Source organism: Pyxicephalus adspersus, chromosome 11 (assembly GCF_032062135.1).
Source record: "Pyxicephalus adspersus chromosome 11, UCB_Pads_2.0, whole genome shotgun sequence".
Taxonomy (NCBI): domain Eukaryota; kingdom Metazoa; phylum Chordata; class Amphibia; order Anura; family Pyxicephalidae; genus Pyxicephalus; species Pyxicephalus adspersus.
Window position 1 is genome coordinate 52,388,216 of NC_092868.1, and position 24,829 is coordinate 52,413,044.

Sequence of the window (24,829 nt, forward strand, 5' to 3'; positions counted from 1 at the left end):
CAAACACTACATTTTTTGTATCTTTGTATTTATTAGGCGGTTCCAGTCTACATCCAACTTTCTGATGAGTGTCAGTGAAATATTGTGGCGGTAAGCGGTTAACCTTTTCAGTTATTTCAAGTATGAAGACCTGGGGTCGGAGGCAGCCCATAGGCACTTGTGATTTCTGAGGCATGCAGAGAAAGAGAAAAATCTAAAACATTATTCTTCCAAAAATAGAGCATTTCAGATATAAATAAACGGCACGGCTACGGCGGGACCTGGATCCAATGACATCGGCTGAATTCTTGCAGGAGGGCCAGTTATTGTTTTTGTTTCAGACATATTTTGGGAATTCTACAATTTTGAGGCCAGGGAATGCAATATTTAAAGGAGAGCTCCATCAGGACACAAATCAATTGTTTTTAATGCTCTCTTTTAATGGTTTAGCAACATTTACTAGGAGACAATGATTTTCTCCTGCATATGCTGACGAGGAAGTAAAAAAGAGAAGAGTGAGTCAATGGAAGAAATCATGACTGTGGTCCTCCTTCTTCACTGTCCAATCACAAACTGGGGGCGGAGATGTGACCAAACTGTGTTGCTTGACTGAGGCAGTGAAATAGGAGGTCACAGACTGACCAACTTAGAGGATTGTGTAAATGTGAAAGCTGGATGTTTCTTATTAGCATGTGAGTATTGCAGCACCTCAGTCTCAGTCTAAGCTCTTCTGTATAGGAGATTGCGATAGAAAGTCAAATTGGGTTAGATAACCTGCTTATATTTAAAATTGTAATAAAAGATACAGAGCTGAAATTATTTTTTATATCAGCTTTTGACAAACACATATCAATAAGTCTTACAAAAATGTAGTATTGCTTAGTGCTAAGTGTTTTTTTTTTTTAATACATGTGGAGGGTTTTTAGATTGCGGCGGCCCCTCTAGGAGGGTGTGAGGTCCCTTTCCAAAGGCGACATGCCGATCCCAACACTCAGCGCCGTCGCCATCCCAGAGGAGCGCGGACAGAGCGCGGCACTTTATTCTGCATTAAGAGATATCTAATGCATCCGGCGCTCACTGCCCCCTGCTGGGCTGACGGATTTTTAGGATTCATCTAGATAAAGCCGGTCGGCTCTGGCAGACAGCGCGTGGCGGGAAATCTGACAGCTGCTGATTCCCAAACTGTCTCCGAGCACTCACATTATAACCTAAAATTTTTTTTATAGGCTTGAAATTTTAGAACTCAGTTAAAGGGAAAGAAGAATTTCAAATTATTTAATAAAAATGTACAAGTTTTTTCTGAGATTTTATATTATTTTTGTATAGACAAACCTCATCACTGCGATCTCAGTTAAGCTTAACATGTTAATCAAATTTAAATTTGATTTTCAATCATTTCAAATCTTTATTTATTCAAATAAATAGCCATTGGTCTGATTTATTAAAGCTTCCCAAGACAGGAGAAGATAGGCTATCATGGGAGAACCTGGGCGATCCAGAAAACCTGAAATGGATGTGGTCTAGGATTAGAAACATTTGCCCACTAATAGCAAATGACTGAGAAATCCATTCCAGGTTTGCTGGATGACCCAGCCTATCTTTCCCAGTCTTGGAGAGCTTTAATAAATCAAGCCCATTATGCAGCCATGGTCCACTGTTGTCACCATTAGTAAACCCTTCCTTGAAAAATGCCAAACAGTTATTGTTGCAGTGCATATAGACAGGAAATGGCTACAAACAGACTGCACAAAATCCTCCTCTTTTACAAGGTGGCCTAATAAGAAAGCCTAGCACTGCACTTTTACTGTCTGACAAACTGCTAACTGAAACATGGGTTCAGGAAAGGATGGGGGGTCAATTTTTTGAACAGAAGCTATAAGAAAGGGACGTTATAAACCAACAAACCTGAAAATTGCTCCAACTGCTGACTGCAACTGGTAAATATTTTTAAATAAGTAATATATATTTTATTATTGTATAATTTTTAATAGAAAAAAAAACTGTTAGTACAGTATATAATATACCTACTTGTCAATTTATTTAGTCAGGAATTGAAAATACTATATATTTATTTAGTATATTTTATATCTAGTAATTGTGAAATTTACCATAGTATTATGTATGTACTCCTCCAGCCAGCCAGCAGGGGGAGCTTTAGTCTCTTTTGCTAATTTTTAGCATGGTTACTTTCACCCTGTGCTGATAAAAGTGTAAAAACGAAGGAGTGACTCCAGCATTATCAGGTGGCTCAGTCCTAGGTTTCAATCACACAAGACAGCTGCAAAGCAAGGTGTTCTACAGTTCTGTCTCTTCACCCACTGTACTCTGTGAATCCTTTGTCATGTTTTAAATAATTATTTCCAAGAATTCTATATAGATATTAAGCAAATATAAAACAATATTTAAAAACAACAAATTAACCTAAATTAAAATATGAAAAATACAATCCATGATGGCTTTAGATGGCAGCCAGGTATCCAGCATTTTAAGAAAGCAAAAGTCAACCTACAGACGCCGTCTAGTACTAGAGATGAGTGGGGTTTGCCATTTGCAATATTTTGTGAAAACTCTTTGAGCAACTTAGGTAAAATGTTTCATGATAGAGAATATGTATTATAGAATATGTATTATATGTATTTGTTTAGATGGTGAGTTTATCACAGGTCGTTTATGTCTTTTTATTTAGCATTATGTGTGTGTATTTTAATATTGTGTATTGTTTATTTTAATTTTTTTTACCATGCTTTCAAAATAATGAAGCCATTGGTAGAGGTTTTGTTTTTTTTTGGCACAAAAACAAGTCCATGAGAATTTATTAGAGCTTCCGTAACCCTCAGGAGACATTTAAAGCATCTAAAAAAACCAACAAAAACGTAATTGTGCCTTCCAATTATCACCAATGAATTTCCATTGAAATCTCTCAATTATGAACAAATTTCAGGTAAATAAAAATTCTTCATTTTTTTTATCCCCGCTTAGTTATTAATAATTATCAGAGATAATTTTTCAACATTATATCTTCAAGAGAACAGAAAATCCCAGGTATCAGAGACATTTATTACACAATATAGCTATGGATACTTAAGGCTTTATTAATTAAACAGTGAATCTGACATTCCCTCAAAAATTCCCTGGTGGGAATCACTGCCCTTGAAACACATGGACCTGGAAGATTCAAAGGTTAGAGGGAATGTCAGATTCACTGTTTTATTAATAAAGCCCTAAGTATGCATAGTCATGGTGTGTAATAAATGTCTGATATCTGAGTTTTTCTGGCCTCTTGAAGATTTAATGCTGAAAACTAAACTCAGATAACATTGTTAATAATTATTTGCACAAATTTGACCCAAACAGAAGCTTTTTATTATTTCTGTAACTTTTTGATTTTTCTTAGTTCCTATACGTATTAACCAATAGGAAGCATCAGTGGCAGTTTTGTTCTTAGAGACAACTGGACCAAAAATAATTTCTGTATTGGAAAAAAAAAGTAAACATTGTAAAATTTTGATTAAAAAACTTTTTGATTTTTTTTTTATTATTTTTTGGATGGGGTGAAAAAGGGATTAAACCAGTCTGTGTTTGTTTTCCATCAATGCACTTTATATTGAATGTGCCGGTGTGGAATCTAACACTCACATTTTTGATACATTTTAATTAATTCTAATGTTATTTCAGCTTCATTAAAACAACCTAAAAAACCCAAACCATTGAGATCAGAGTTTGTCAACCAGGGTTCTGTGGATACCAAGGGTTCCTCCAAAGGTTACTGGGGGTTCCTGATGATGATGTGTTAGGCAGCAGTCTGCATCCCTAGAAGGGATCCTCTCTTACTTCCAGACCACCCATTGACTTACTTTAGTAGCCAGGGGTCACCAAAGTTGGACAATGGACCAGCAGTGTTTCTATGGAGGTGGCTAGGGGTTCTCTAAGCAATGAGGAATTTGTTACCCTCTGGTCACTTTAATTGATACCGATTACTAATATTATTATTAATACTAATAATATTATTAATAAACAGTAGTTATATAGCACCAACATATTATGCAGCGCTGTACATTAAATAGGGGTTGCAAATGACAGACAGATGCAGACAGTCACACAGGAGGAGGATAGGACCCTACCCCGAAGAGCTTACAATCTAGGAGGTGGGGGGAGTATCATACAAAAGGACAGGGGATATGGAGTGGTGGGAAGTAGTGAGGTCTTTAGGAGATAGAAGAAGACGGGTAGGCAAGTTTGAAATAAGGCATTTTTAAATAAGAAGAAAGTAGGAGCAAGTGGAATAAGATGAGGAAGACCATTCCAGAGATTTGGGACAGCTCTAGAAATGTCTTGGAGCCGTGCGTGTGATGAGGTTATGAGTGAAGAAGTCATTAGTAGGTCATTGGAGGAGAGAAGAGAGTGGCTAGGGGTGAGTCAATGATCTTGTTGGTTATCTGTAAGGGTGACATTCTTCCCAATGGCCAGCAATGTAAGGGGAGTTCTTCCCACTGACCACTACACTAATAAAATGTGAGCTGTGGATATAGGAATTATAGTTGCGGTTCCCTAAGACATAAATAATGTATTTTTGTAACAATTTTTATTTGTAGAATTAATTCCTCCTGACGACGTGGACCAGATCCACAAAACGCGTTGCGGATGTTTCATGCATGTGTGATTTGCATAGCTTTTTTTGTACTGACTTGTTTTTAATGTTATATTAAAAAAAAAAGTTATTGATAAGATGTACAGTTATCTCATCCTTATGGAAATGTACTCAGATATGCAAACTGATTGCCTGTATAGTTCCATGAAAGACATGAAAGTTATTTCCGCCATGTTAATAAAGTTGATAACGGCTGCTGTAGCTTAGAATTTAATTCTGCTCTTTAGCCAAATCTTCCAAATTTTTCAAGTAAAATTAATTTCTTCCAAAATCCTTCCGCTCATCCCAAACCTTGACTTAATTATGGCAAACTTAGAAGAAGACAACCCAAAGTCAAGCAACAGACTCCTGAGACCTATTTTTAGACCTATTTATAGAAATTGTTCTTGCAGCTTGAGTTTGTTGCAGTGCATCTTAGTTATTTTATTTTTCTTCGCCTGTTTCGTTCTTAATCAGAATGATTGTGTATACACCATTAAGGGCTCTTAATGCTGACATTCGTACAATAGCGCTACACGAGGCCAGCGGGAGAGCTTGTCTATCCAGGTGTGTGATAGAGTCTTTGCAAATGAACAAGTCTTTAGTCTCTTCAGCTATTGTTTTGGCTTCCAGCAAAGTCTTTTCAGGGCTTATGTATAGCAAAGAGAAAGCCAAGTTTTTTGTTTTTTTTTTATTTGTCCCTCTCGGTATGTTGAAAAGATATGACATCTGAGTAGGACTGCGGATTGACTTGGTGGAAAAAAAAAAAAAGAAGGCTAAGTATTACTTTTACCTACCGCATGAAGCTGATAAACCAAATGCAAAATGGATAACAGGATATACTCTCATGGCTTCCCGAGCAGAAAGTTCCCAGTAGGAGGCAGGATTGAATTTAGACCTCTCAAAGACGTTGGGGCATTGATGCCTCAATCATCAGATGCTTTATGAGACAAATGAAGATGGAAAGATTGGACGTAGACGGACGTGGGCTGGAAAACAGATCGGAATTGGAGAAAACTATACCTGGTGTTTTTCTTTCCAACTTGGTGGTGCCAGGTTCCTTATGGAAAACCCCTGGGGCTGAATACAAAAAAAAAGCACAAAGCTTTTAAAATTCTCATAGAGAACAAAAAAAAAAAATAAGAAAAATGTCATAGTTTTTAGACACCTCAAAATTTGGAGTTACATTGTCAGAATTCTGAAATAATAAGGACGATTTGCTAAAGAAGAGGAGAATCTTCATTGAGGAAAAGGAGAATTTATTATTAATTGATCCTTTTAATTGATAAGAATTAATTTAATTATTCAAAATTATAAAATGCTTCTGCATAGTCAAAAAGGTCGGGAATTTGCTGGGAAAATGAAATAAATATTCACTTGTTTTTAAAAGGGAGAAATCTTGACTTATTTGGTGATTCAGCCTTAAGATATCAGAACTCATGAGAAGTTTTCAGAATTCTTACATAATATATGTCAGAATTGTTATGTTGTTAACATTTTCTGATAATACATCAGAATTCTGAATTATATTTGCTAGAATTCTAGGATTGTTTGTTTGAAACTGGTTGATTCACTAAAGAGGCTCAGAAAAAAGGCATCATTCACCTATTTTATACTAGGATAAATATATATATGGAAATTTTCTCTAGTTTCTTCAAATTTTTCTTTCTTCAGATTTATAAATGAGCCAAGATTATTCAATTCAACTCTTTATTAAATCTGCTCTAAATATACCAGAATTCCGTTATGTTGCTATATTTATATATATATATATATATATATATATATTATTCATATTTTGTTTAAATTATAATATATATTGTAACTATTTTTATATGTAAATATATATATATATATATATATATAAAATATATATTTACAAAACAACGTAACTCAGAATTCTGACTCTCCAGATATAAAACTCCATAGGGTTTTTTATATCTGGGATATGATTATTTCCCTAGTAACTGAACTTGATGGACCTATGTCTTTTTTCAACCTAACCTACTATGTAACTACCGTGTTTCCCCGATGATAAGGCAGGGCCATCAAATAAGAACATGAACAATAACTGTGTACTGTAGTCTTCTTCATGGGTAAATAAGGCATCCCCCTGAAAATAAGCCCTAGAGCATATTTTGGCCTTCAAAAAAAAATAAGACAGTGTCTTATCATCGGGGAAACAGGGTATGTAAGAAAAACTTGTCAAGGCTCCTAGATAATACGTTGCACTGTCAGGTTCCCACATATTTTGGCTAACTACTTAATGTGGAACTTTCACAAAAAAAAAAAAAAAAAAAGATCTAACTTACCTTTATTGGTGAATTGCCCTTGATACATCCACAAACCGAGCTCAGCAAGACCAGCATTGTCTCTAATCCCTTCTTTTATCCAGCGCTCGCCATTCCATCCAGTGCCTCCATTTTCTTTTGGGTTCTTTTTTCATGTTACCCAATCACAGGTGTAACATTGGCTGAAATTCTCATTTTCTTTAGTGAATCAGCCCGATTATCTAAGAACTAAGAGTTGCCCCGTCAGAGCTCTTCCATAAATGGGGATATTTTAGAATAAAGAATTTTCACACAATTTTTCACACATTTTGATGTTCAGATTGAACCAGGATTAGCTTTTCATATGATCACATTAAAGTGAATTATTCTATCATTTATTCATCATTACTCAACTCTTTTAGTAGCCTCAAAGTTTCTTTCCAGGTACATCTGACCCATACGTAGGTGTGGGTGAGGCCATTGACCCATACGTAGGTGATGAGGCCATTATTCAGATCCATGGTTACTGCACACAATGGAAGTGCTTGAAAATATCTGTTATATGATCTCTGTTGTTCAGGAACTTTGAACAATCAGTTACATGTACAGTTGACATGCATTTATGAGAACTGTCTGACTCGCCAAAAGATTTGTAATTCTGTCATTTAGCCTGTAGTGCAGTAAAAGATTGCCACCAGCTCCTCAACTCACACCCAGTCTTCTGATTGGACGATCATAGAGCAGCACAACACATGCTGTTCTCTTTCTTCTCCTGCCAGCAGATTAGACTGGTGCACATTGCTGTATGTCTTTGTATGACATACAATGTCTACCTGTATGACATTCACTACCATTGTATGTCAACTGTACATGTAACTGTTTGTTCAAAGTTCCTGAACAACGGAGCTCAAATAACAGATATTTCCAAGTACTTCCATTGTGTGCAGTAACCATGCATCTAATAGAGCAGGGGTCGGCAAACCCCGGTAGGTCAGATACGGCCTAGCCGGTAGTTTGTCCTGGCCTAATGCCCCCTGGCCCATCCGGCCTAATGCTCGCCGGCAACCCGCGGCTCTAGAGCCATCCAAATCTGCCAGGGGGCATTTGGAACTACTGGAGCCGGAGCTTCAGTGCCACCTCCTTGCTGCTTCTTCCCTATTTACCGTGGCCGGCGTTGATATTCCACCAGCGCGGTAAAAAGGTAAGGCTCCCTGAAGGTAAATCCCTCTTCTCCGCAATGCATATGGAGAAGAGGAATTTCACTTCAGGGGGTGTTCCCTGGTGGTGGTCGGAGCCATTAGGGCGGGACTCAGAGTCCGGCCTAATGTACTCCTGCCCACCCCTGAAATGGCCTAGTGGCCATAAAAGTTTGCCTACCCCTGTCATAGAGTAACCAATGTTCTCAGTTATGTCTCAGGCTTTGTGGAGGGAATGATTCTCCCCAGACAGCTCTGCAAAGATTGGGGGCCGAAGGCCGGCTTTGTGTTATCTTAGAATCTGGGTGTGCAATATGCAAAGCAGAAAGTATTAAGTCCAGATATAGTTTTATTCAGATTCCTATGTACAACGTGTTTTGGGGGTTCCAAGGATCCCTGATTCTTCAGGACTTGGTAATGTTGCACAAAGTATATACTGGAGTGATAAAATTATAAGGATCCTAAGGAGTAATTTAGTAGATGATAACTTCAGGTTCTGAACTGTTTGATAAAGTGTGTACTAGTTTGATACAACTATAGATTCTAGGTAAATAATTCAGATAGTCTTAGGTTCTGGACTGGTTAACATCAAGCACCGATGAAAGGAGGCCCTTTGAAACCCTGAAACGCATTGGCTTTCTTGTATCAGAATAAGTTCAAATCCGGATTTTCTACCTTTGACACTTTCCTTCATGCACACCGGGTCTCAATAAAACCTGATAAAGAGCAAAATCTTTTATTGCTCTACCTAAAAAAAAATCACCTCTATGGTCCCTTCATTTCCTCTCCTGGTCGTTAGGAAGCAAAGGGAAATCTTCCCACCAGGGACGCAGATGGCAATAAAAACTTCATAGTACTGAATTGTATTAGAAAAAAAATTGATTAGAATTCTATTTTTACCAATGAAAGTTTGCACACTCTGTCATTACCGATGAAAAATGTGATTATGTATGGGCAGCACAAGTAACACATTTCTTCCTCTGATGGCTACGTGCTCCATGATCCCCATTTAGATAACGCCACGCTTTCTGTTTGATGTAGTTAAGCCCGACTTTGCCTTGTTTGTTTTTCCTGTCAATTCGGGCTCTTGCCTAGGAAAGATACCATGGTGTATCATTACACTGAATAAACACTGGGATGAAATTCAACACTGAAAATGACAGTAAATTAGGCTGGGGGGAGCAAGTGAGATAAAAAAATTGCAGCACTTAAAGGGAAAATATCCTTTACTGTGCACAATATTTATCCACCAAACAACAAGACTTTATATTAATTTAGAAACTTTTTCAGACTTATTAAAAATTTTTTTCTTCCTTTTTTTATTCTTCTCCATTCACCTTCTGTACCTGGTTGTGTCTTCTATGAACCGTGACCGTTGAAAATGGAGAGCGGAAGTAAGGATGGCTCATGATATCCATCAGCCGCTCCTTTAATGAAACCCACACTGCGTGAATTGCCATCTTGAGATGCAGTTGGTGATAGGGACAGTAAAGGTTCTTCCGATAGAATTAGTCACACAGAAAAAATCAGTTTGAAGATTTCTTGGAAGTAATAAAGATTTCAGTGTGAAAGAAACTCAATCTGCAAAAGGAAAATGTTTGAGATGAGGTTTAGGGAAGCAGTACTAACAAGGTAACTGGGAAATTCATGACTTCTAAAATGGTGTCCTTAGGAAGGTCACTTTACATACAATTATTATGGTGAAATTATTATATGTTCATCCATTTCGAATTTAGACCCCCGGCTCTGGGTTTTAAAGCAGAACTAAAGCTCAGTTTTCAAAATCTGGGATCAGGCAGCCGATGTTCCTTGTGCAATGTTACCGGCCTGATTGCCTTACTAGTTGTCAAAAAGTATAATGGCAAGATAACTGGTGCACCCAGGCTTCTCCTGTGACTATATGGCAGTGATTTCAATCCAGCCTGGTCTATCAAGATGGCTGAAGAGTGAAAGCCGGAAGTAGAGGAAGAAGAAAATGGTGGCACCTGCAATAGATTTCAAAAAATTGTAATCAGGCAGGGAAGGTTATTTTATTGTAGTTTAGACATCATCAACTGTTCATGCAATAAAGTACCTGCCTGGATTTATTTTTTGTAGTTCTACTTTAATTCTTCTTGCCCATGGTAATATTACAAAAATTATATATATTATATATAAATTATATATAAATCTTTACATATATATATACATATATATATATATACAAATATATATATATAATATAACCAAGACCGCCAACCTGAAACTATCATCTACAGCCCTTCTTCTCTGCCTTCCAAGATTAATGGCATCCAACAGCATTCAACATGGAAGACTGCAGAAAAACTGCAAATGCATCCTGATCCCGTAACCATGCTATCTTTTTTTCGTAGTGTATTGATAAAGAGATATGCAGCCCCCAGGATCTTCCACAATGGATGGAGGACTAGGGAGGGAGATGACAGAGTGACATATCTGGCCATTTGACATATGAAATATGTAATAAAAATGAATCGGCTGCCATAATGCAACCATAGTATTACCACTAACATAATGAAACACGTCAATTCACATAAATGTGAAGAGGTCCTAAAACAAATCCCTACACTAATCCTCACTTTAGCCCTAACTCTTACCCCCCCATAAGCCTTACTCATCACTCCCGCTTTTGGATACACTGTGCCAATAGCTAACCTCCCTGTGCCCAAAGTCCTCTCTTTGGAAAACGCTCCTTGACTCTTTTTACATCTGATACTTGGCAGAAAATGTTCACCAAGATTCCCTGACTTGGCCGTTGTATCAGGTAAGGGGGTACACAGTATTTTTCTGTTACCCCAAAGGTACTGTATATTTGACTTGCCTCACAATGGGGCACCTTGCACCAATACTTTGCCTGGGGAATTGGTTGTGGCAAGGTTGGCTCTATCTTCCCTCCAGGAGTGCATACTGCAACTCCACCATCTCATACACCTCTATTTAGACTCAGCAGTATCCCCTGCCAGTCGTACTCTGAGTGAATCCAAGTTATTGTTGGGGCCAAGGCTGATACCCACACACATTCCTATGACATAGCACAACTTGATCTGCTGCTTGTCCCAGATTATTGCTTAACAAGGTGTTTTAAGGCCCACCCCCAACTTTTGACCCAACCATGGAGGAGTTTCTTGAGGAAGGTTCATGTTTAGATACTTTAGACAGACCGATGGAAGCACTTTTACCACTGGGAAAATGTTTTTAACTCAACCTGAGAGTTAGCCAGCAATACTTGCAAAACTTGCAAAACTTGCAAAACTAATGCTGTTTTGGTAAAGAATTCCCGTCAACATATTTCAAAACTCAACCATTTCCCGTTTACTTCTCCATGAATGATCTATTATCAACACTTATACGTTCAAGCTGAAATATTTAACAACATGTCAGCTTGTGGTCTACATTTTTTTGGGAAGTAGAATCTCCTAATAAGAACCACCCATCGATCTTGTGGAGTTGTTTTGCTGTTTTTCCTTATGCCACATGAAAAGTTGGCAGGGAACGGCCCCTATTGGAACGTTTGATGAAATCGTCACAGTAGAATTATCTCGACGTATCTCAGAGATAGAGGGAATGGAGGCCAAGCTGTGCTGCTCGAACTCCAGAAATAATCCATTGCTCAGGATCACACAGAACGTCTGGGGAACAGATCAAAGTCACATGGTGACATAATGTGTACACTTAAAGTATTCATGCATTTCTAATACAAACATTCTGTCCTAACTACTGTGCTTTGGTGCTTCAAAGAGAACCTGTAATGAAAATGTACATAAAAACTAAGCTGAGGAATGGGACCCCCAAAATTCAATACATGATTGTTTTAACCTATTACGAAGAAGCTTTCCGATCTACTTTTTCAGCCAACCATTTCCTTAACCAATCTGCAGACTATTGTTATAGAGAAATGTATCATTAAACCATGAAAGAGTTATTTAACAGAGAATTGGCACTGGAACCCTGAAAGTTTTCTTAATTTTACTCAGAAGTTTGTGGATTGTACGAGTTATAGATGTCTAGATGATGAGCTTCTGCCCACCGGAGTGGTTCCAAGGTCACCTTGAGTTGTGGAAGGAATGAGGCAGACTAGAATTAAAGTACCATAAAATGCAGATGCAGTCCAGATACAAGTTCATGACAATTGCAAAATGGGAAGATGAAATAACCTCAACATTAACAATACAACATAACTTAAAGCCCTATACAGCTAAATGGAGTGGGTGTTGGCCAAATAAATGGGATCATCTAAACACCCCTAATTATACTCAATATAAAGCACACCCACACACCACATGCATCATCCCATTCTTTATTAATATTAAACAGTATTTGTATAGCGCCAACATATTACACAGCGCGTTTCAATGTCCATGTCATGTTACTAGCTGTCTCTAAATCTGATGTCCCTATCATATTCATACTGTATGTCAATAATACAGTCTAAGGACAATGTTGGAAAGCCAATTAACCTAACTGCATGTTTTTGGAATGGGGAGGAAACCAACATAAAGAGAGAACATACAAGCTCCATGGAGATGATGTCTGGGGTGAGTTTCGAACCTATGATCTAGCGCTGCACAGGCAAGAGTGCTAAACTCTGAGCTACTCTATCGATCTGTTAATCATTCTGGTGGTCTAGACTAGCCAACCGGGATTCTCCTGTTTTGATACATTAACCCGAATAATTCATTTATTCATAGACACCTTGATCATTGGGCCTGAAAATTTTTATCTGGACCACTTGGATGAATACATTTTGCTGACCCAGCTCTGGTTGTGACAACTGAACCAGTAGGCTGTAGCCACTCTCCAACTGGTCTTGTTACCACTAAGCTTGTTGGCAACAACAACCTTTACTGTAATAAGTTCAGGTCCAACGCTAACCTCATCAGGACAAGATATATGTGCTGCTAAATGTACCTGACTACTTCCCAGTACAAGTGAACCAACACAAGCTGAAGATGCTCAATTTATTCTGGAGATCCGGACTTCAATTACCTCTAATTATGAAGAGCACCTTATATCAATGTATAAATGATCCATATAGAGAACTTTCTTCCCAATTATTTACCGTAAGATCATTACAAGGGACATAAGGGTGCTCTTTGTGTCCAGTAGGGATTCTTCACGGTCTGTGAAAATGTAGAATTAGCTCACTATTGGTAGTTTCAGCAACTACTATAGATTGGTAGTGAGAAAAAGCTGGATGCTTTTCTAGAAGCACAGAATATAACTGGTTATTAAGGCTTTAAAGTAAAGATAACAGAGACTGCTGATCCAGGGAACATCTGATTGCCTCATGGAATCAGGATTTTTTTTCCCCTGTTGGAGCAAATTGTACCAGGTTTTTTTTGCCTTCCTCTGGACCAACTATGTCTCATAGGGTTTTATATATGAGATATGTTTATTTCCCTAGTGGTTGAACTAGATGGACTTATGTCTTTTTTCAACCTGACTTACTAACTATGTAATTTGCTGACATGATTTTGTTTCCTATATGATCAAATCAATAAAGTAATATCTTACATATAGCCATAGGAAAAGATACTGAGATCTGGGCAGTGAGAGTGAGTAAAAAAAAAAAAGGAGATTTATTTTCCTTTAAACTTTAATGAAAATTGGGGGATTTTGGCTAAATGTTGCCACTTTGGAAAAATCCATTACATCAATGTGGAATATGACACAATTCTTTATTACACTCTGTGATATTCTGTGATATGGTTTCCATGATAGGGCTTCCAAAATTCTTGCAGCGACATCTGCTGTGAAGTCATTTCTTATTAATGTTGGCATACACTCAGACCTACATCTCCCAAAAGCCCCTTCTCTATACAGATTGGGCCTGATTTATTAAACCTCTCCAAGACTGGAGAAGATTACCTTTCATGGGTAAACTTGGGTGATCTAGCAAACTTCTTCAAACTCATTTCCTATTGTTTAGCAAATGTTTTCAATCCTAGACCACATCCATACCAGTTTATGCTGGATCACCCAGGTTCTCTCATGATAGTCCATCTTTTCAAACTTTAATAAATTAGGCCCGTTTTGTTGGAGGATTTCCGGGAAACAGTGAGATGTTCAGAAGAAGACACGAGATAGGGAGACATTTGAAGTCCAGCACTGACAACACAGGTTGGGATTTCAGTCCAAGAGCTTTCTATTAGAAAAATTGGCAATTTCACGATGAAGCCAATAACTGTGCTCATCCCAAATACCAAATGTTACCAAGACCCAGGTTTCCCCATAACTCATTGAGTCATATAACAGTATATAAGGTTCACTGTTGCCCTTTTGCTGCGGTAACACTTTTGTCAATAGACTCTGTATAGCTGTCGATAAAACAAAGCTACTTTCTTAATAACCGATCTGGAAAATTTCAGCAGACGTCAGTTGAACAAGCCAGGAATATACACTGATCGTGTTTAATATTCTGCAGGCTTAGCGAACATAGTACTTAGTGAAAAACAATAAGTGTTTATAAGGGAGTACTTACCAAACATTATCTCGCCATGTTCAGTCTGGCAGTGGATACGGCTTGTCTGTATTCCTCGCATTAATCAGCTCCAGACGAAAATCCTTTTTTGTTACTGTAGTCACATAACGTGAAAATACATTCAACTGGTTACACGTCGCAGCGCAATTTAATGTTTATTTTTGTTATCAGGAGACTGTTAACTGTTTCAAAATATTCTTCGACATTGTTTTGTCTGTTTTTATAATGTTTTGCTTCAAACTGTGCTAAAGATAACCATTATTGCCTCCATATGTCGGATTTGTAAGCCGCTTAACTTGATAGAAAAACTACATGGAAAGGTATTGGAAGATCTTGATAAATGGGTTCATTTCTGGATGGCCAGGTTGTTGGGAGCTTATGAGTTTTTAGGCCTTATGGATATGAGGAGTTTGATGGGTCAGTGGTATGGCAAGTTCAATAATGATTCTTTGTACTATGATGGGAGCTATCCTCCTGCACATGGCCTTCAATGGAACCAAAGCCACTAATGGTGGATCAGAACATGCAACTTGACTATATCTGCAGATTAATAAATAAAGAACAGCCAGCATCCCATGTTGATGAACAACTATAATCATCAGTCCAGATTGATAAACATCTGTAACGAGCACCCACAATCATCTTGTGATCATTAATGATCTTCCATGAGCATCACTGCCGGTTATTGATTGAAAAGCACCTAAATCTGCTCAGGTTTGTTAAGATTAATAGGTACCATCTTTGAGATTGATGAGTACCCATAACCATCTGTCTGGGTGAAAAATTCCTTCTCTCCGTCACATCTCTCCAGGTTGGTGAACACACATGGACATCTCCTATAACCCATAACCATTTTCCTAGATTGGTACTGAGTGATGAGTATCAGTGGTCATGATGAACTCCTATGACCATTTTCCCAGGATGATACAACAATACCAATCTCTCCAGCTTAACAAACACCCATACCTATATTCCATAAGCACTGGAAACTACGTCTCTAGGTTGTTAGGCACCTATGATCTTTTCAGGTTGATGAACATTTGTTAATAAGAATTTATAATTATCTTTCCAGGTTAAGGGACACCTTCTCTTGTATCCATGGACATTCCAACAAGACTTATAGATCTGTTCATACAGGGCTGTGCAAAGAAGCTCCCATTCAGCCCAGTGTTTCACCTGGAAGTATGATTTATGGGGTAGGTTGTCATATTGAGCACAAATGTATTCTCAAACATTCTCATGTGCCTTTAGTTTATGACTACTCTCGCCAAACAAAACTAAGGGCCCAGATTTTCTCCAACACCACAAAAACATTCTGGTAAGTTAGATAACTTCCCACAACAAATTGTTCTTAGACTGTGATAGGAGCTTACCATTGTTAGCACCTTATGTTATACTGTGTTATCCTTTGGAACAATATAAATCAGTGTTTCTAAACCAGGGTTAATGGAACCCTAGGCTTTGTGCAGGAATTGTTTGGGGTTCCTTGGGAAATGAGCAATTTGTGACTCTCAGGTCAGTTTAAGGGACACCAATGATCTCTTTGGGTATCTGTAAAGGATACACTGTTCCCATTGGCCAGAGCATCAGTTGGCAACTGGTGGTCCGCAAGAAAACTTGTTGGTCTGCGGCTCTGGCCCTTGAATCCCCAACAGGGTCAGGAGAAGGACCCCATATGGGGGACGCACTGGCCAGAGCCGTGGACCTTGTCTCCTGTGCAGATCCCTGGCTCAGGGCGGGTTGTGTCTCTGGACATAACCCGCCCACTCTCCCATCACAAACGGGAGAGTGGCCTGGGTTCTGGAACCATGACATCACTAAAGGGAAAGTTAGGGAGTGCCAACCATCTCCCTAAGTATGCACTGTCCGGAGCCGGCAAATCCAGTGGTCTGCCGGTCCGAAAAGCTTGGCGACCACTGGGCCAGAGAAATTCTTCCCACTGAATAACCATGCTATTATACTGTGAGCTGTGGATATAGCAAGGGTTCCCCATAACTTGAAAGTTATTTTGAGGGTTCCCCCATGTCAAAATAAATGAGAAATGTTGATATGATCTCCTGTAATCTCCTGTTGCACATCCAGTCTCTGATAGCTTTCTATAGCATTACACTCTCTGAATATTGTGGCCCTTTGTTGAAGTCAAGGACTGCTCTTGAGGCCCCCAATGTCAAGAAATTTGTCCACCATTGACCTACAACCATCAACTCACAATCCTGTAACAGCCATTGTCACCAACTCCTAACAATACTTTCTGCTATCCATTTATTCTGAGCTCTCAGTCCCCCGCTGAGGCTCTTCTGCGTCCTGACTAATACACAACCTCCAATATTAATTTCTAATTGTTGCTTTTTATGATCATGACATATTTCTTGTTTTCTGGTACCTTAATCATACAAGAAAAAAATCTTTTGGAGAACAAAAAAGGTCCTACTAACCTACGGGGGGATGTTTCTAATTGCAAGAAGCATGGCGTGCATTTTCTATGTCCGCAGGATTTGAAAAAACATATTGTTGTGCTATTTTGTTGAGAGGGTTTGAATTCATTATATCGCCTCCCTTGGTGCTCCACAGAAAATCACAAATGCTTCCAGAAAAATATATTTCCTACTTCTTGTGTTTTTTTCTCTCTCTCTCACTCCTTGCCCCACGTGCAGAGTTATTGTATAAAGAGATTGATTATTTAAAGCCCTTCCTCATTAAGGTTGTCAAAGTTATTTTTTGCTGTGCTGAAATGTATAAATACAGAGCACCTGGTGAAAATGTTTATTGCACTTACAGATTGGCCTGTGGCCTGCCATAGAGGAAGATAAGTTTGTTTTGTAGCAGATAAACTTTATTAACTGTTTCCTAGTTGAATGCAACGACTCAGCTGTGCGCTCAACCAGCAGTGTTGTATATAGAACCGGTATGGAGCCTTTGGTTTAATGGGAAATAGGGACAGTATGGTGAATCCTATTGGGATGGCAAAGTTTAACTCTGTGACCTCATTTTTATCCAATGCAACTGATCAACGCCTACCTATCCCCTGAGATCCCCAAACTCCTTGTACACGCTCTTCTCATCTCTCATCTGGACTACTGTAACCTCCTCCTCTCTGGTATTCCACTAACCCGACTATCTCCTCTACAATCTATTATGAATGCTGCAGCCAGACTCATCCATCCTTCCCACCGCTCCTCTTCTGCTGCCTCTCTTTGTAGTTCTCTTCATTGGCTTCTATTTCAAATCCAAGCTCCTGTGCTTTGCCTTCAAATCCCTCCACAGTTCTTGTCTCACTTGAATTTCTGACCTGTTAGAAAAATACCCCCTAGTTGCTCTCTTCGCTCCTCCAATGACTTACTAATGACTTCCTCCCTCATAACCTCCTCACACGCACGGTTCCAAGACTTCTCTTTGGCCGCCCGACTCCTTGGAATGGGCTTTCTCCGCCTATTCAGCTTGCTCCTACTTTCTGCACATTTAAAAGAGCTCTTAAAACCCATCTTTTCAAACTTGCCTACCTGTCTTCTTTTCCTCGTAAAACCCTCACTATTCACCCACCATTACATATCTCCCTTCCTATTGTGTGCTACTTCCCCCACCTCCTAGATTGTAAGCTCTTCGGGGCAGAGTCCTCTCCTCCTCCTCTGTCATTGTTTGTACCTGGCAATGAAAGTCAAATAAAGTATTCCATATAAGTCACACAATGCCACATTCCAGGTTGTAATAGTTTCTACACAATTGAGGGAAAAGGCACAAGGGACTTTCCAGGCATAATAGTTTACATCAAATTTATAGATTTTCATGTACTATATAAACACCTTTTTGGAGATTTTTTTATAGATAAAAACAAATTTAATATCAATATTAAAAATACAAACTTGTTTTACACATTTTCTTTACAACTCATGTAATTTACATGGTCAAGGCGTTACTCCACGCGTTTTGTGGATACAACCACTTCTTCAGGAAGAATACATATTCTATAAAATATTCATATTTATATCATTATATTTTACCCAAATCAAAACACACAAATTCTACATCATATTAAAGATTTTTTACTTACATCATGAAAGAAGTATATTCAAGAAACATGCAACTCCATTTACATATAGGCTGGAGAAAAAATACAAGAGATGACCAACGGGCTACAGGAGAGCAGACACTATTAATGGATGTAACTCAATAATTGCACTAATAAATAATAAATAATAAAATACTAATGATTCCTATTAGTTTATGTATTTACTATTTTTTCTATTGTCCTAAATAGCAAAGAGTCTCCTTGAGAAGATATACAAAGAGTATTCATTATTTTTTTTAATATTGAATATACTTTATATATCTTCTCAAGGGGACCAGACATGCTGATGGGATAGTTGTGATATGACACATGCGAATGACATGATTCCTCCATTATTAGTGCGCTCCTGAGGAAGTGGATTTATTACTGCGAAACAGGTTGAGCTGGAGGTGGATAGAAATGTTTGATGTACATTGTGAGAACATGTAAAATCTTTATATTACTGTCATTGTATGTGATCACATGTTGTCATCGATTCTCAATAAATGATTGGTTTTATCATGTGCATTTAGGATTGTTTTATTAGTAATGTTAGATTTATAGACGGAAAGCCAAATTTTATTATATGTTTTTACTTTTTAATACATTGAAATATTTACGTGCAATAGGATTCATTAATCAAATGCAAGTTAATGGGCCTGATTTATTACAGCTCTCCAAAGCTGGGGAAGATACACTTTCATCAGTGAATCTGGGTGATCCAGCAAAATGAATTTCTTTGTTAGCAAATCCTGGACCAGATTCATTCCAGGGTTTTTGAATCACTGAATAACTGAATTATGAGTATTCCGAGCTCACCATTCTGAAATGATCATTACAACTATCACAAGTATTACAATTCAGGATATTCTGAGATATAATGAGCCATGCAATGAAACATTGAGCCACAATTGCTTTAGAATAACAACATTTGCAAAGACGAAACATTTGTAGAAATTAGATTAAACTCATCTTTAGAACTGATGAATGGCCATAAAATCTAAATTGTACAACCCAGCCTATATCAAGTGATGCAGAGGTTGCTGTATAGTTGCTGTATGAATACATAGACAAGGAGGTGGGGAGAACTGCCACAGCAACCCCCACCTTTCAATTCAGAAATCTATTTAAAGTAAATGTAAATGTAGGCACTAAAATCTTGACATGTTGATGTTATGGCTTCAAATCTGCAGTTACTATTAAAATAATTTCACGGTCCTGCCATGAAGATCTTTGTTCTGGGACTTCCTGCTTTAGGGTGACCATGCTCTGTTGGTGTCTTTCAATTGTGCTTCTATGTTGTCACATGGCGTCTGGTGGATTTTGGTTTTAACATGCGTGTTTCATTGTTGTCACCATCCAGATAATCCTGTGCCATAGCAGGAGTACAAAAGAAGCTGTTGAAGATCAACTATACTGATATAGAACAAATTAACATTAACAAATTAACAATTAATTTGTTAAAAAATTAACAAATAAGGTGTTTATGGCACTTTAGGCTTTCTTTATTAAAGCTCTCCAAGACTTGAGAAGATAGACTATTATGGAAGAACCTGGGCATCCAGAAAACCTGGATCCAGAATTGAAAACATTTGCCAACTAAAAGCAAATAATTTTTTAAGAAATCAATTCTAGGTGTGCTGGATCTCCTAGGTTCTCCCATGATAGTCTATCTTTTCCAGTCTTGGAGAGCTTTATTAAATTAGGCTTATTGAGGTTTAACAAGCCAGGAGTTGTTTAGACTGGCTGTGGGAACAGCGGCCCCTAGTGGCTGGCACGTTGGTCAACACTCCACCAGTGCATTGGTTCTTAATGCAACTGTGTTTGAACATTTTACAATAGGAGCTAATAAACTGCTTTTTACCATTACCATTCATCATTTTAGCAGGGTCACAGGTCAGGGGTCAGGGCAGTTCAGGGGTTACCACACCATAACCTCAACGCCTATCTAATCAACCCTTCAATGTCATTCAGTTTGGGTTAATATACATCAATATCACCTGATACATATTGATTACAATTTTACCTTCAACAAAACTCCAGGTACAACTCACTCGCCGTTTCCCTTTAAGGCAGCCACCCCGGCATTCATTCATACCATCTCCGCTACCCATGCCATTCCACAACTGTTAGCTGGCTGACCTTTCTCCTTTCCTATGGCCTTGCTCTTATTTTTCAACCTGCATTGCGAATATTTACAAATGCGCTCCCAAAATAGCATGGCAAACTTTTCCTACAGAACATAAAATGCGACCTGTATTTGCTTTATGGCTGCCCATGCCAGTAGCTATAAAACAAGCCGGTATGCATAATGGCTGCCAAGTCTTAAAGGTGAGATGTCAGGAGACAACCCATGGTCTCTTCCTTTCAATGCCTTCTTATTTTTTTTTCTTCCCCCCCAATCACTCCATTTACCCGACTACACACATTTCCCCCCTTCCTTTTTCTAATAGAATTACTCTTATCTGCAAGTGATTTAAACTCCAAGGTTTACCGAAGATTTAAAGAGTGTGAACACAGTTGGAATGTTTTAAACTAACAGTACAAGTTGCATTTTAAGAAAATAATTAACTCCCAAGGGAGGTGCGGTTCTTGGATTGGTGACAAATGCAAGTCTGGCTTTCCCTAGATGGAGTTCCCAAATAATAAAATAGATTTGCTTCCCTACTGGTGTCAGCCGAGAAGCTGTTACTCGCTAGCCGACTGTCATTTTAGTGGACCCGTTAGTGCATTAAAGGCACAATGGAGTGAAGGTAATCTTACGTGCAAAGCTTTACTGAGCGACAGCAACTTTTATTTACTGACCTTTGGTGTTAAATTAATTTAATGTCGTACTTCTTGCTGAAATTTATATACTGCGTGCAATTTTTATGTAGGCATGTTTTTTGTTTGTGGCAAAATATAAAGCAAAAAAAAAAGAGAAACATTGAATTTTTATGTTAGCAAAGAAATTGTTAAATTTAAAATAAACTTTAGATTCTTAAAAGTGTGTTCAGTCAATTATTTCTCATGTTGTAAAGATGTTATGGAGGAGTTTGTGTAGGGAAAAAAAAAGTTGTATATAAAAAAATAAAAAATAAAAATATATACCGAAATATAAAAAATATATACATATTACAAAAATGAAATATATATAAAAAATAAAATAAATAAAATACAAAAATTGGAGTTTGTCTGTAGGAGTTTTTGGTTTTTTTCAGTTCTGCTGTTTATGAAATAATAATAATAATAATAAATAAAAATAACAAAAATGGAAATAATAACAATGAAATATTATTATTATTACTAAAATGTATTTAAAATATTTACAAAAATCATAATGATAAATAATGCAATTATAGCAATAAATGTTATCAATAATAATTAGTAATATTACAAAACAATGTATACTGATTTTTTTATAGGTAATAGGGCCCCCTTTTTTACTGGCCAATGACTTTTCTCCATCAGTGGATTCTCTTGTCCTGTGGTGACAATGCCAAGTTCTTCCTTTCATCACACCAGCATAACTAAAAGGATTACAAATTCAGAGGACTAAACTTTTTTGTCCTATGGTTTTCTTAGAGAGATTTCAAATGTCCTCAGCATTTTGAATAACACCACCAGCCAAGTGATGTTTCCTTTTAAAAGTTGCATTCAGAAAAAAAAGTTATCCGGAAGATATTAGATTGACCAATAGGAAATATTTTTAAAAGCTTATGCCTATGTCCGTAAAAAAGATAAAATAATAATTCTACATTAGTGTGGCCCTGTAGGTGCTCTTTATGGATTACTTGTGTACCATACAAGTTGTGTTTCTCTGAAACTTTTCCAGAGTTTTGAGTTGAGTTTGTCTTCTTTCCGTATTTATGTTTATTTAGTATAATCCAATTTTCTCCAACAATCTAATAGGCTGATTGGCTAATTGATTTCTCACCAAACAAGTCCTAATCAGCTCTTATTGTATACTTTTGTACTGCAGTCACCTTTGGGGCCATAAACTGACATGAATGGTTTTATGAACAGGTAAATAATTTGTTGACACTGTAAATATGGATGAACCATTTCTGCAAAATGCGTTTTGGCATTCATGTGGCATTTCCAAAGTGATGCCCTTTAATTCCACCATGGTGTATTTTAGAAAAACACATCCGGCTCCTTCCTGCTTTCACTTTCTATAAATTACGTTAGCCAGTTGAATGTCCCCAGGTCAATGCAAAGATTGATATCATATACAAACAGCCAATCGTTTCTTAGGCTGCGTACACACGTTTAATTATTGTTGCTGGAAAAGGTCTTTCATGATGGTTTCAAGCAACAAAAGAGTGACAGATAAATGAATGAGCTCTGTACACACAGAGATGTTTTGTTCTATTGAGAGTGGAGGGAGGAGATTGAACAAGCGTCACCCTACTGTGTTCTTCTCCCTTAACTGGTGTTGCCGTCATTCACCGTTGGTTGTTCATGGATCCATCAGGACAGACAGATGAATGACGTTGGGGCGGCCACTGTGCACAGATTTTAGCCTAGTATGTGCCCAGTGTTGTGAGAATCATCTGACATGTGTACATAGCCTTAGCCACCCCTATACAAGACATAGACCTGATTTATTAAAGATCTCCAAGTCCGAAGAGAATACACTTTCATCAGTGAAGCTGGGTGATCCACAAACCTGGAAAGGATCTGGTCCAGGATTGAAAACAACATAGCTAACAAATAGCAAATTACTTCTAGGGAATCCGTTCCAGGTTTGCTGGATCACCCAGCTTCACTGCTGAGAGTGTATCCTTTCCAGCCTTGGAGAGCTTTAATAAATCAGGGCCACTATAACCTCTACCCCAGAGGAGAGACAGAGACTTATGTTATAGAAGGTCAGTAATCAAGTCATATAAAAGTATTTACAATGGGGGACATACAGAGGAGGAATTTATCTTTTTCTGAGTCTGGGTTTTTCTGTGTCCTGCAGTTTTATAGCACAAAGAAGATACAACATACTTAGATTTTCACAGCCCTTTGGCAGCATTTTTGCCCATATGTTGAATATTTGTATTTCAATGCTGCTCATTTCAGCTTCCAGGCACTTTATTATGTGATTGATAAACCTTCTACTGCAAACACGAACATCAATTAAAAATAAGATAATGAATCATTTCAAGTAAATTACACTCAGAGCTAAGCCTAAAGCTATGGACCCTTTTAAAGATAAAAAACAGAATCACTTTATCCATTTTGACTGTTTACCTCAATGTATTCTGCCATTGAAACTATATATTTTATCTGCCTTAGGGGCATTCCACATATCCCTAAGTATAAAAGTATTTAAACATAAGTAGAATTTGCAAAAAACAACCTTCCGTTGTTACTATTTAAATAACACAATATATTATAAGTGATACAAAATATTACAATAGTAATACATGTAAATAACACATGATACCCATTGAAAGCGACATCTTTAATTATGCCAACCACTATACAATATTTACAAACAGCTACAGCTTACACACTTTAAACTTTATTAGTGTACAAAAAAATAATGAAAACACCGTTCCCTAATAGAATTCAAGGATGAAGAATTGAATTAGAATATTAAATAAAATCATATTGATTGCAATTATATCCCTACTATGAGATTTAATATAATGCATTAAGCAACATTGCATTGAAATGAAACACAATCATTTCCTATTCTTGACAGCTTTTGTATTGGCGAGTGAATAGATATTGTGTGAGCATTTGTTAATGTTTAAAAAAGTCAAAATTAAAAGCTGCAGGGCCATGTGACCCGCCTGTAGGTCTCTACTAGAGCATGTCATCTCTCTGGTGCCATCTAGTGTCTAACCAGTTGTTTGGCATTTAATTATAAGACATCTACAATTATTCCCATTGCAGAGCTAGATGATCATTATTACATTTTTGAACGATACATGAAAAAATAAACAATGACCTTTTTGTCTCCGGATGGCCAGGGTCGATGTAGCTCACACAATGCGGCCCTCGATAAATGGATCAATAGGTATGCGGAGGCTTTGGAAAGGTCACCATGAAACAATCTGCAGATGTAGTATGTAGGAATGCAGAGTAAGATTCATATTTTGGACAAGAGAGGAAAACAATTTAATAATCTGGTAATAAGTGTAAGATGATAGCTTGTGTTGGGATGCTTCCATTATGAAGAGATTTTTACTAGGTGTTGCTGAAGAAGAGCTGAATATTGTCATACAGGAAAAACAG